Genomic DNA, 10,487 nt, shown 5'->3' with positions numbered 1-10,487 from the left:
ATAAAAACAGAGAAAGACAGGGAGAGAGAGAAATCGTAAGAGAGATAGAGAGAGTGGATAGAGAGGAGAAGTCAAAGAAAAGAGGGAGAAAGAGACAGACATGGTGGAGGGACAGAGGGATCGTGAGAGAATGAGAGATAGAGATAAGAGAGAGAGAGACAGAAGAAGAAAAGAGACGGAGATAAGAGGGTGATAGAGAGATAGAGAGGAAAAAAAGAGATAGAAAAACAAAGATAGAGGGAAGAGAAAGGAAGGGAGAGAGACAGGGCAGAGAAAAAGGGACAATGTAAGTGAAACAGGGTGAGAGAGATGAAAAGACAAAGAGAGACAGACAGGTAGATAGAAATAAGATGGAGAGAGACAGCGGGAAAAGCAAAAGTGCAACCCAGCTGATGAATTCGGAGCTAATGTCTCCCTATTCATATCTCTTCGACCTCACAGTGAAAAATTAGCAATTTTATTATACTTTTGGTTCAGTGGATAACCTGCGGATGCCGAGACAGTTGACAATGTCGCTTTCGAGCAATACATTCTGCAAAGTTTTACTTGATAATACAAGTCGTTCATTCAAAACGCATGTGGTAGAGAGTCTAATATTGATGACTTGAAATAGTTAGTGCTCAACTTGACATTGCTGTACATCGGATTAGAAAACGAGATTGGATGAACAGAAGTGGCCTGAAAGGCTGGGTGGTCTGCTGTGCGTTGCTGCGATTTATACATTGTCTGTACAGTAGTATTCGTGGTTCCCTGTTGTTTGAGGGGTACAATGTTGGCTTCGGGCGGTTTAACTGGTTGTGTATGTGAGCGGTCCCGGGTTCAAATCCCAATCAAATACGGCTGTCCTCCGACTCACAGTGAAAATTGACTCAATTCCTGATCCTGTTTCAGAGGACAGAATGCCGAGGTTTCGTCAACGCTACGCACGTGGAGAAAAGAAAATAGTCCAATTCACGCGATGTCATGAACGCAGATGAAAATGCTCCTGCATTGGGCGGAAATCAAACCCCAGCTTCCTGTGCGGCAGGCAAAAATTCGACAACGAAAACACCAATGTCCGAACGGCAGTTGTCTGCTTGGAAACTTGTCTGAAAGAACAGACAGTCTCACAGGCCGCAAATGACACTGTTTGCTGGGCACACTAATCGTGGGCGGCTCTAGTGGCGCAATCGGTTAGCGCGTGGTACTGAAAAAACAGTATCAGATTCGAGCAAATGCCGAGGTTGTGAGTTCGAACCTCACCTGGAGCAGATTTACCTTTTGCTTCTGAACATTTCCACCGGAGCTGATATGTTTCATGAAGCATCTCCTTCTTCGTGTTTTCATGTGGGCACTTGGGGTCCTCTGGCCGGCCGCATCGCAATAGCAGGTGTGAGTTTATTTATTAATAGGCAGGAGAGGGGGCGATTCGCGACAGCATGAAATGGGAAAGGGGGCGGCACGAGATCTTTCAATCGAAAGAACCGAACACACAATTCTTCTTTTCGTGTTTGAAGTGTCGTGCAGGAAAATTCGGATTTATTTGCTCGAATAAATTAAATACTTTTTATCCCCCACCCTCTCCTTGCAGACACTTCCAGCATCATCTCCGTGGGCGGTCGAATGCAGAGACATTCAGCGGTACAAATCAATCCGTGCTGCCTCTTACCGAAACTCGGGAACAATGTGAACCATTTCAGCCTCTCAGATGCCGATGTCGCCAATTTCATCTGGTGCTGCAAGAACCCCTGGTCATTTCACAGTCACTGAATTTCGCTTCACTTTCGCCAAAGTTTACTCCAAGAGAGAACAACGAAAAATAAAGGAAAAGTGAGCGTTTCGTCATTGGTGGCAAAGCAAAATCGCTGCTTTCATTCCTTCCACCGTTGATCTTCCTTCAGGCTTTGAACCTTCTGCAATCTGCAATTTTTTCACATGACCAGGGACGAGAAACAAGTTGAATGTGAAAGTGGGAACAACAAACTGGATCAAGCGGATAGGCGGGGCAGGATATTGCAAAACAAACAGCCAAGCCACCAGGAGCGGGTCAGCTGTTACACAAGAACATAAGAAATAGTTGCAGGAGTCGGACTTACGGCCCCTCGAGCCTGCTCCGCCATTCAATAAGGTCATGGCTGATCTTCGATCTCGAATCCATCTTCCCGCCCGATCCGCTTTTTCATGCACGACACTAAAAACAGAAGAATGTCTATTTCACCAAAAGAAGAATTGTGATTTCGGTTCTTTCGGTTTAAAGACGTCGTGCCGCCTCCTTTCACATTTCATGCTGTCGCTAATCGCCCCTCTCCCGCCTATTAACAAATGAACTCATACCTGCTATTGAAATAAGGCCGGCCAGAGGACCCTAAGTCCTCACATGAGAACACGAAGAAGGAGATGCTTCATGGAACACACCAGCGGTACCTTCAGATCCGGTGGAAACATTCAAGGTGAGGCTCGAACTCACAACCGCGGCATTTCTCGAGCCCTGATACTGTTATTTCAATACCCGCGTTAACCGATTTTGCGACTGGAATCACGTCAGAGTAATAATCTCATCAAACACTCTCATTTTCGGTTTGTAAGATTGTCTGTTCTTTCAGGTAGGTTTCCAAATGGACACATGGCGGCACCTACCCGCTTGGGCGTTGGTGTTTTATTGGTCGAATTCTTGCCTGCCACACAGGAAGCGGGGGCTCGATGACCGCCCAATGCAGGAGCATTTTCATTCTGCATTCATGACACCGCGTGAATTGTGATAAATTCATATTCAGCTTCAATCTGCACAACATCTTGAGACATTTTCTTTTCTCCAGTTGTGTTGCGTTAACTTAACCTCGGCTTCTCTGCGCAAAGAATGGGAGACGTTTGAAACTCTCTTCTGCAGATAATAGTTGATGGTAGCTCACTTGTGAATGTTAAATCTGAGATTGATCGATTTCTGTGAACCAAGGGAATTAAGGGATATCGGGCTAAGCCGGGTATATGGAGTTAGGTCACAGGTCAACCATGATCTCATTGAATGGTGGAACAGGCTCGACGTGCTAAATGCCACTGCCACTTGCTGCCTCCTGATATGCGCCACCTTCTTCTGCCAAAAAACGGGACGTGTGTCTGGGTGATTTGCCTGTCATGGTAAAATAGCTGCCAGTGTGTGTGGCCTGTGAGTTGTGGGTGGGCGGCTTGCAACAGTGGTAACGTGTAAGGGTGAGAGGAAGCCTCTGGTTACAAGAGTTGAATACTGATGGAAAGAGTTTGTTGGTATGTGGGGGATGGTGGGTGTATTGCGTGGTTCAGCTTGTAGGAGATGCCACTTGAGTGTTGACCTCACTCACCTTGACGACTCATATCAAAGCATTGAACTTCTTCCTGCAATGTATCCAAGTCTATGATGCTGTGGGACTGGCATTGACTTCGTCCCCCGCTGCCTCCCGCTGTCTTTTGGATATATGTCTCGACGCCTCTTGCCCCCCGACCCCCTCCAAACCTCGGGGATATAGAATGTCCCTCCTTCTGTCCACCTCTTGAACCAAGGTCTCTCAGCACCAGCAGGGAACCTTGGTGCATGCACTCTCCAGGCCTGGTACCAACTCAGATCGGCAGATTGGTGAGATCTGGCATGCAGATTGAAGGATGTGAGATTTAGTTGTGTTCAACCTTTGTTCAGTGTTTAAAGATAACTCATCATGTGTAAACATAGGGATGGAACCTGCATCTGTGTTTTACGTGTGCGATGTCTCATCTCAGTTCAGATTCCGTGCAGACAGTAGACTGTTATTTTCGCCAAATAAGAGGTCCCAGCTGTCTTTGAGAGATCTCGAAGAAACAACCTCCCTTTAAGCGATTGTGCTCCCTCTGGTGGTGGAAAGCGCGTGTTGCATTGATTCCAAGTGCAAGGCCGAGAATGGAACGCTGATTGCAGGTGAGTCTTCCGTCCAGCGAATCTTGCGTTCAGCCAGCGCAAGGGTCATTGGGCGAGGAGAAACAGCGCATCACGCTCCCCGCGGCCAAAAACCGCGCTTATCCAATTTTCCCCCCAAACATTTCCTTCGTGCGCCAGTCGACTGGATCCGATATGGTACCTGGAACTTGGGGCCACAGGAAGAAAGATTGCATTTTAATATATTGAACAGGGCTCCGGGGAGAACGAATCACCTTTAAAGACGCAGACCAGGTGATTGGATCAGTTCGAGTTTTGACCTTAGTAATATTTTCCTTCCTTATTTTTAACTTCTTTAGATTCAAACTGATCAGAAAACTGACAACTGAACTCTGAATGAATGTTCGATAAATCTGTCACTCAAAATAACCAATGTTACAACTAAAGAAATAAACCGGATTGAGACGGTTCACTTCACTTCACTGAAACGTCTAATTCCGGTTAAACCGACGCGGCGGAGTCACAGCAGCTCATCGCTGATCTGCACCTCAACTCCATTTAGCGAAATAGAAACTGGAAATTTCATGCTTCGAGACGAGTTTGCTGTTTTCCTGAAAAATGATTATCACTAAAACAGCAAAACATTCCCTGCCCTGATTAAACACACAGCAAGGGGATGTGTCGAATACATAGCAAGAAACCCGCGATTTTTTGTTACACGGATAGAATACCGTGCTCAATATTAACATTAACACTGAGCGCCAGGTCTGGATCTGACCCGTTTACCCCGTGGTGCGGGACCCCGTCCGCGTTTATATTAACCAAAAAAAGAAAATCAGAAACTAATTATCTCACCCAGCAGAATTGGGAATTGTTCGCATTTTACAGGACAGGATGAGGCCACTCGGCCCGTCTGGCTTGGACAGTAAATTCTGTTCACAATCTCCGCTCTGTGTCTTTCTCCGTGTACATTTTTAGTTTAATGATTTGATATCCATTTTATGTCCCCTCTCTCTATTTTGCAGACCAGGTGGCAAAGAGATTCGCTTTGGAGGCTAAACATTTCGATCAAAGATTTGAACATTGTTTATTCTGATTGTAGGTTTCTCGGAGACCCAGCGGGAGTTCGGTTGTCAGTTTCCTGATCAGTCGGAAACAGTGGAGCCAACTTGCTACAAGAAAGAAAACAATAAATGAACAACATCAATAAAGTGAAAGGAAGTGAAAGATGCAAACAGAGTCTTAACCACCCTGCCCCGGGTTTAAGATCTTTTGCTGAAACTTTGCAGCAGCGGCCGCGTGGCCTAATGGATAACGCGTCTGACTTCGGTATTGATCGGGGTGTTATCAGAAGATTGCAGGTTTCAGTCTTACCGCGGTCGTTTTTACAATCCTTCCAACGTGTGCCGTTATTGTTTCATCCCCGGTCGTTCTTGCAGTAACTGACCTCTTTGAACGGAAATCCGTAAATACCTTTCCTTACAGAAGTTGGCCCGACACATGCAACATTCTCGGTCACGGTGCTCGGGCAGGACATAGTGTAAAAGTGACTTTATTTCTACTGTTTGGATTCAGAAATTGTCGAATAATCCATTCTGCTCTTTACGTGTGGGTCCGAATCCCATCCGTGTCGTATTTGTATTGAACTTTTGTTGCGGCCCTCCGTCAGTTTTGGAGAATGAAAATGGGCTTGAATGATCCGACACCGGTGTTTTAAGTCTGTGTCCCAGGATTGTTCATATTTTGTTTAAATGGAGAGGGACAATTGGAATTTTACACCTGCTGTAATGGGCTAAAGGTCGAGTAGAGAGGACGGATCGGAGATAGATCTCTCTGTCCTTCCTTGCTGCCTCTGGGGTTTACAGCGAATGAAAGATTAACGGGAAAAGCAAATGAAAAGGGAGCTGGCCAGAAGCGCTCCCGCGGTATTGGTCTGTGTTTAATCTCCACCATGAATGTTTAGCTCTACCCTAGAATCAGTTTGTCCAACGTCATCACAGAAAGATTCGTTCCCTCCTGTCTAATTGATTGGGGAAAATACAGAAAATCAGCGAACAGCTGAATTTTTATATTTTATGGAAATATAAAGGAGCAGGGGGCACTTTAACCTCACGGAGATGATTCGTTGCAATTGTAAACCCGTGGATGGGAATCTCCGGAACGAATTTAACTCGGCAGTCAACACAGAGAGGCTGGGAAGTGAACCAAGGGGTTCTGCAAGTAATAAATGTGGAGGAGGAAACGGGTGGAAAAATGGGAGCAACAAAACATGGGGACAAACAACATAAGCTGAAGGCACCGCTGGGATTTGAACCCAGGATCCCATTTTTACAAGACAGGTGCTTTAACCACTGAGCCACGGCGCCACATTTACGCGGCTCTTTCCCAACGTTATGGCATTGATACCTGTGCCAAGAGACTTTGTTGAGTCTCTTCCTTCAATGCGTCTGCGCAATAACATCGATCTTTTGTTCATCGGTCTCTGCATGAGAAACCATGGATATCAGTCATGACCTTCTCTTCCTTATCCCCTGTCAGTACATCATATATCTAGCCCTATTCATCATGTTGTATTCCCACACTCTCTCCACACTATCTGGTCTGATCCTATTACATTTCTCATCTCTTCCCACGAAATGTTGGTGAGTAATGTCTGTGATACACCAGGTCCTGACCTCCTCCTGTGGGGGACCTCCCACAACGACTGCACAATAGTTTAAAGTATGTGTGTTTTAGATTAGGCAATATGTACCAGCGCTAGTCTACCGAGTGTACCTATTCTCACACAAACGTCAATGTGGCTTCAGAGCATATAGATTTTAGAAAATCTTACTTGATGAGACAAGTTGTACATTCAAAATTTGGTGAAGAGAGGCTGATATTGTTCACTTGAAATAATTAGTGTACAACTCGATGGTGCTGAACATCGGAATAGAAAGCGAGACTGGATGGACAGGAACAGTCTGAAAGGATGGCTCATCGGCTGTGGGTGGTGGCGAAATTTTGCATTGGCTGTGTGTTTCAATTGCCAGCGTATAAAGAACATAAGAAATAGGAGCAGGAGTAGGCTAATCGGCCCCTCGAGCCTGCTCCGCCATTCAATAAGATCATGGCTGATCTGATGCTGACCTCAAATCTAAATTCATGTCCAATTTCCTGCCCGCTCCTCGGAACCCCTGATTCCCTTTACTTCTAGTTCGTTGGTCTACCGGTGTAAATCTCGTTTTGGGGCTTTCATTGAATGATTGGTGAGAAATCACAGCCAAACTTTCCTATGCTTTTGTTCTGAGTCAATTATCACCAAATCGCTTCTCTCATAGTTGTGGATGGCAGAAGCGCCTTTTTCCAAGAAAGAAGGCGGTGTTGGATAGAAGGATGGAAAGCAGGAGAGAGAAACAAAAACGATTGAAAAGGAACAAAATGATGCACCTGAGAGAAAGAGAGTGAGAATGCAGGAGAGAAGCTGAGAGACTTTTCTCAGTCATTTCTTGCTGCCTCATACTTCATTTGCCGTTATTCTCCAATTGCTCGTGACTGCGGCGCGATTAATGACGTAAATACAGCGAATTCGGCATCACGGTTGACGGCAACGGTGGGCTGAGCGACGAAAACAACTTTTATTGTTGAATCGAGTCTTCCGGTGGAGCGGCGCAAATGTTCCAGAAATTATGGGCAATTCACCCCATCCCGTATCTCATTGCTGCAACATTCACCTCTCGACAATGGCGCACGCCGTGAATGCATCATTGTGGCTGGAGGTCCCAGCAATTGCAGGATTTTAATGATCGTGAAATAATTCTGATCCGTCAAAAGTTATACTTTGTTCCACTGCGGTTTACAACAGCCTTCTCTGACCACTTATCCCAGTTATTCACACAGAAAATTAGGCCGGTCCAGTATTGTGTCAACTTGGTGAAAGCAAAAATCTGTCTTCTTCACCCGGCGAGAACAAGCGTCGTACAGGGAACCAAACCAAATGGTGGCTGAGCACAGATCTCAGTGAATCAGCCATCGGTGACATTAACCTCCCGATCAAGTCAATAAACAGCAGACAGTTGTTTCTATCTCTCTGCCTGGTGCTGAATCCAGATATAAACGGTGGTCCCTGGGGCAATTGGTGAAAGCAGAGGGAAACCGATCAGGGAGAAAACAGTGTCGGCGACGGAGACCAGACGGGGATCCCGAGCCACACGGGCTGGACCCAATCACTGAGCAGCTCATCGCTTCAACCACCTTCGCGCTTCACCCTCGGATCAGTTTCACCAAAACCGCTTCCTGTTTCTGGGTCAAATTCAAACTGATCGAGCGGATCAAAAAAATAATCGAACTCATATTTCTCCAGTAGCGCAGTCGGCAAGATCTGGTTCCTGATCTTATTCCTGATTCTTGGAACACTAATCCCTGACTCGCCAGCACGGGATGCAAAGACAATTCTAATTGAACAGCAAAAACTGACGGTTTTCAATCAAGTCCCGAGGGCCAGATTTACTGCAGCGCTCACTGAAACCTCTGTGGGGAAACACCGTGGGATTTCTAGGATTCCTCAGAACATTAATAACCCGGATTTCAGTGAACACTCGGGAATGTGCTCCCAATATTTCTCAGTGGACTTGGATGAAGGAATAGAGAGTTTTATATCCAAGTTTGCAGATGACAGTAAGATCGGAGGCACAGTTACCTGAGTGGATGGGAACAGGAAGTTACAACGGGACAGAGACAGATTAAGTGACTCGCAAAACTGTTTTAAATGGAGTTCAATGTGGGGAAGTGTGAGGTAATTCACTTTGGATCCAATCAATCGGAAAATGTTCTAAATGTCGCGATATTAGGAACAGTGGAGGAGCAAAGGGATTTGTGTGTCCATGTACACAAATCATTAAAAGCTAGTGGACAATACAAAAGGTAATCAAAAAGGTTAAAGGGATGTTGCCCTTTATCTTAAGGAGACTGTAATACAAATAGGAGGAAGTTATGCTTCAGTTGTATCGAGCCTTGGTCAGACGACATCTGTAGAACTGCGTTCAGTTCTGGGCACCGCCCCTCAGGAAGGATATATTGGCCTTGGAGGGGGTGCAGCGCAGATTCACCAGAATCATACTTGGTCTTAAAGGGTTAAATCATGAGGACAGGTTGCATAAACTTGGATTGTATTCCCTTCAGTTTGAAAGGTTGATCTGATTGAGGTATTTAAAATGATAAAACGGTTCGCAAGAGTAGATACAGAGAAGTTATTTCCTCTGGTGGTGGGGGTGGTGCGGGACATAAAATTAAAGCTCGGATTTTCACAGGGAAATCAGGAAGCTTTTTATTACGTTGCATATCCAGACGGCAATGTAGTTACTTATCTAATATATTCTTCAAAATCTTACTTGATAATGCAAGTCTAACATTGAAAACGATTTTGGTAAAGAAGGCCTGATATCATCGGCTTGAAATCGATAGTGTCCAACATGGACTTGGATGGACAGGGCAGAATTTCAAAGTTTGCAGATGACACGAAACAGAAAAACATGTACAGACTTGGTGTAAATCTAATAACTGGACTGGTTCAAGATTGTTAAAATGTTTTGAAATTAGATTGCTTCCTGATGGATTACGTTAACTCTTTATGTTCCAGCTCCCTTATCATTTGTTATTCCCGTTAACCTTTCATTCGCTGTAAACCCCAGAGGCAGCAAGGAAGGACATAAAGACTTCTCTCCGATCTGCCCTCTCTGCTCGACCATTATCCGAGTAGGGCAGGTGAATAATTCCAATTATCCCTCTCCATTTAAACAAAATGTAAACAATCCAGAGACACAGACTTAAAACACATAAAACACTGGTGTCGGATTGATAATCACAGCATTCAAACCCGTTTTGATTGTCCAAAATTTATGTCGGGCCTTTTCAATACAATAACGACGCGGATGGGATTCGGACCCATCCGGACAGAGCACAATGGATCAGCCGATCATTTCTGAATCCAAACAGTAGAAATAAAGCTACTTTTAAACTATGTCCTGACCGTGCCCCAGATCGACAATATTGAAAATGCAGAGTCAGCTTCTGTAAGCAAAGGCATTTACATATTTCCGTTCCATTCGGTCAGTCACTGTGAGAAACGGTCGGTGTAAAACAGATATGGCGCACGTTGGAACAAATGTGAAAACGACCGCGGCAGGACTCGAACCTGCAATCTTCTGATAACATCGTCAATTAATTCCGAAGTCAGACGCCTTATCCATTAGGCCACGCGGCCGCTGTTCGAACGTTTCACCAAATGATCTTAAACCCGGGCCAGGGGTGGTTAAGACTCTGCTTGTATCTTTCTCTGACTTTCACTTTGTTGATGTTGTTCATTTATTGTTTTCTCTCGCAGCAAGTTGGCTCCACTGTTTCCGACTAATCATGAAACTGAGAACTGAACTCCCGCTGGGTCTCCGAGAAACCTACAATCAGAATAAACAATGTTCAAATCTTTGATCAAAATGTTTCTCCTCCAAAGCGAACCTCTTTCCCACTCAGTCTGCAAAAGAGAGAGAAGGAAAATAAAAGAAAAGACAAATCGGTAAATTAAAAATGTACACGGAGAACAACACCGAGCGGAGAATGTGAACAGAATTTACGATCCAAACCCTAACCCTAA

The 10,487-nt window shown here is 45.0% G+C and overlaps 3 non-coding genes across 3 annotated transcripts; 1 reads left to right on the top strand and 2 right to left on the bottom strand.

The window, feature by feature from the left end:
* The first annotated feature begins 1,154 nt into the window (after positions 1 to 1,154).
* trnaf-gaa (transfer RNA phenylalanine (anticodon GAA)) lies at positions 1,155 to 1,250 on the top strand. Its single transcript has 2 exons — positions 1,155 to 1,192; positions 1,215 to 1,250. It is a non-coding gene; the product is annotated as a tRNA-Phe (tRNA).
* A 4,902-nt stretch (positions 1,251 to 6,152) lies between these two features.
* Positions 6,153 to 6,225, bottom strand: trnat-ugu (transfer RNA threonine (anticodon UGU)). The gene has a single exon. It is a non-coding gene; the product is annotated as a tRNA-Thr (tRNA).
* A 3,785-nt stretch (positions 6,226 to 10,010) lies between these two features.
* Positions 10,011 to 10,100, bottom strand: trnar-ucg (transfer RNA arginine (anticodon UCG)). The gene is given in 2 exon segments: positions 10,011 to 10,046; positions 10,064 to 10,100. It is a non-coding gene; the product is annotated as a tRNA-Arg (tRNA).
* Between the last annotated feature and the right edge of the window lie 387 nt (positions 10,101 to 10,487).

The sequence above is a fragment of the Heptranchias perlo genome, unplaced genomic scaffold (assembly GCF_035084215.1).
Source record: "Heptranchias perlo isolate sHepPer1 unplaced genomic scaffold, sHepPer1.hap1 HAP1_SCAFFOLD_54, whole genome shotgun sequence".
In the NCBI taxonomy this organism is placed as follows: domain Eukaryota; kingdom Metazoa; phylum Chordata; class Chondrichthyes; order Hexanchiformes; family Hexanchidae; genus Heptranchias; species Heptranchias perlo.
This window is presented reverse-complemented; position numbering and strand designations above follow the sequence as displayed.